This window comes from Lagopus leucura, unplaced genomic scaffold, assembly GCF_019238085.1.
Source record: "Lagopus leucura isolate 7727_CA_CO unplaced genomic scaffold, USGS_WTPT01 Super-Scaffold_100002, whole genome shotgun sequence".
Classification (NCBI taxonomy): Eukaryota; Metazoa; Chordata; class Aves; order Galliformes; family Phasianidae; genus Lagopus; species Lagopus leucura.
In genome coordinates, this window is record NW_024962263.1 from 12,999,916 (window position 1) to 13,002,729 (window position 2,814).

Consider the following 2,814-nt stretch of genomic DNA (forward strand, 5'->3'; position numbering starts at 1 on the left):
GGCGCCTGAGCCGCGCTACCGCCGGCCGGCACAGCCCCCGCGCCCCGGCGGCGCGGCCCGGCGCATGGGGCTGCCTACTTCTCCTTCGTGCCGCCCTTCCTCTCAGCTACGCGAGGGGAGAAGAGAGAAGAGCGAAAAAAAAAAAAAAAAAAGAGCCCGGCTGTAGTTCCCACAGCATTTCCTCAGACTTGACATGCAGGTTTTTTTTTTTTTCCCCTGGTTATTTATTTATTCTCCCCCCTCCCCCCCTCTCGTCCCTCCCTTTCCTCTCTCCACCCCCTTTTTAGTCACCGTCCCCCGGCCTCGCTCCTGCCTACGGGCACGGCTCTCGGCGGGGCGCCCACCTGCCTCCTGCTGCCCACTGTGCTCTGGGGCGATGCTGCCGTGTCCTCCGCAACACCTCTGGGCACGAGGACATCTCTCTCAGCAGGATTTCAACTCGTATGATCTCTTCCGCTCGGGGTGTTCTATGTTTCTGTGGTAGTTCAGGATTCCACTGTGCCTCTGCTATCCCTTACCCTCCTGCCCTCACGCAGCCGCCCGGCCTTCATGCTGTGCAGCCCCACCTGCCACGCTCAGGTGCTGGAGTGAAAAGAGCGAGGAGCTTGCTTCTGACTGAGTGAAGGAGAAAGAGATGCTTTCACATGTGTGTTTAGATTTAACCATTGGCCAGGAAAATGAGAAAAAGTTAATCTGGATGCAAGCCAGCAGCGTGCTCTTGCAGCCCGGAAGGCCGACAGTATCCTGGGCTGCATCGGAAGAGGACTGGCCAGCAGGGAGTGGGAGCTGATCGTCTCCTTCTCTTCTGCCCTAGTGAGCCCCATCTGGAGTGCTAAGTCCAGCCCTGGGGCCTCCAGTACCGGAAGGATGCAGAGCTGTTGGAGAGGGTCCAGAGGAGGGCCGTGAAGATGATCATAGGACTGGAGCATTTCTCCTATGCCGACACTGAGGGAGCTGGGCTTGTTCAGTCTGCAGAAGAGATGGCTCTGGAGAGACCTCATTGTGGCCTTCCAGAAATTGAAGAGAGCTTGTCAACAGCAGAGGGACTGACTTTTTACATGGTCTTATAGCGATAGGATGAGAGGAAATGTCTTTAAACTAAAAGGAGAGAGATTTAGGTGAGATATTTAGGAGGAAATTCTTCACTCAGAGGGCAGTGAGGCCCTGGCACAGCTGCCCGGAGAAGCTGTGGTGCCCCATCCCTGGAGGCACTCAAGGCCAGGTTGGATGGGGCCCTGGGCAGCCCTGACCACAGCAGACGGGGCTAGGGCTGGGTGAGCTTTAGGGTCTCTTCCAACCTGAGCCCTTCTCTGATTGTATGATTCGGTTTTGCTCCACATTTGCAAATAAATAAATGCAAACACGGAAGATGAAGGAGATTAAAACACCTTTTATTTACTTGTACCGCTGTAGTCTCTGCTTGGAAGAGGCAGGGAGGCACCAGAGTAGGGGCATCTGTGGGATTTCTCTCTTGTAGCTGATACGGAATGTCCATCTGTGCAGCAAAAGAAAGCTGTGATCTCTCTACCTGTGTATGATATCCAGAGGCTGTGAAGCCAGACCTGTTTAATCTTCCTAAAGCTCCTATCTACACTTCATACACCCTTAGTGTCCTCTGTGAGCATTCAGCCCAGTGTGTGCCCAGCAGGCCTCAATGCCTGTTCTGGGTCCAGGCGCCATGTGGCCACTACGGCACTGCTCACCTGATGCGAGTCTGGCTCTCCACAGCGGCATGTGGGACAAAACAGGCCGCAGCTCTGCTGCCAAACAGAAACAAACATGGGGACAGGCAGGAGGCCATGTGTCAGATCTGTCTGGAGGGCTGTGCCTAAGGCTTCGTTGGCTGGTTGCTTTGGGAGGCCTCAGTGCTGCGGGTCCCTGGCTGCTGAGGGTGGTTCTGCTCTCATGGATGGATCCTTCTGCCTGAGCCATCTCCGCCACTGTGGTTAGCTTGCAGCCCTGGGTCGGCCAGCACATTTTCAAGCATTCATATTTGAGATACACAAGGAAATGCTTCTCTTTAAACAGAACAGTTTTATTAAGGCTCTTCCCCTTTTCACGTTTAGCGCACTACCAAAGCTATGAGCAGTGTTTATCTGCCAGCTGCTCTCTAACCACAGGTTTACAGGATCAAGCTGGCTGCTGTAAGCAGTTGGATGCCTTATCCTGGGCCTGAGGAGGTGCTGAGCACAGTGCTCTGTGCAGAGCTGCTCCAGGGAGCTCTGTGCTGCACAGCAGCTGCAGCATTTCTGCACTCTGATCTCTAATCTTGTCTGAAGTATGTGCTGTTCAGGCTGGAATTTCTCTCTTTTTTTTTCTCCCCAGTATGTGAGAACAGCCTCTTTTTGAAAAATTCAGACATTTTCCTCTGAGTTAAATGTAATGTTTCTAAGCCAAAACCCACAGAAGCCACTACTGGGTGCTTTATAGTCCTAATCATGTACTGCAGTAGATAGTTAGAAACTGAAAAGTGAATGCTTGGAAATACAAACTATGGAATGGATAGAAAGTGCTATCAGTGCATTTACATTTATTGTGTATATTGTTCTATGTAGTGCAAGTAAAAACTAAAAATTTACTCCCAAGCTGTCAGCTTTTCTTTCACAGAAAACATATTTTCAATTATAGAATAGTTGTGTTTTTTTTTTCAGCTATCTTTGCAAAATATCTATTTTGAATAAAATTGAAATGCTTGAAATCTGAAAGTTTTGAACTTCAGATGGTGTCTAAGTGTGTCCTGTTTCTTTTCACCCTTATGGGGTGCAAGCCTCATCGGTGCCATCCCTTGTGATGCTCTGCCTTCAGAAGAGATGG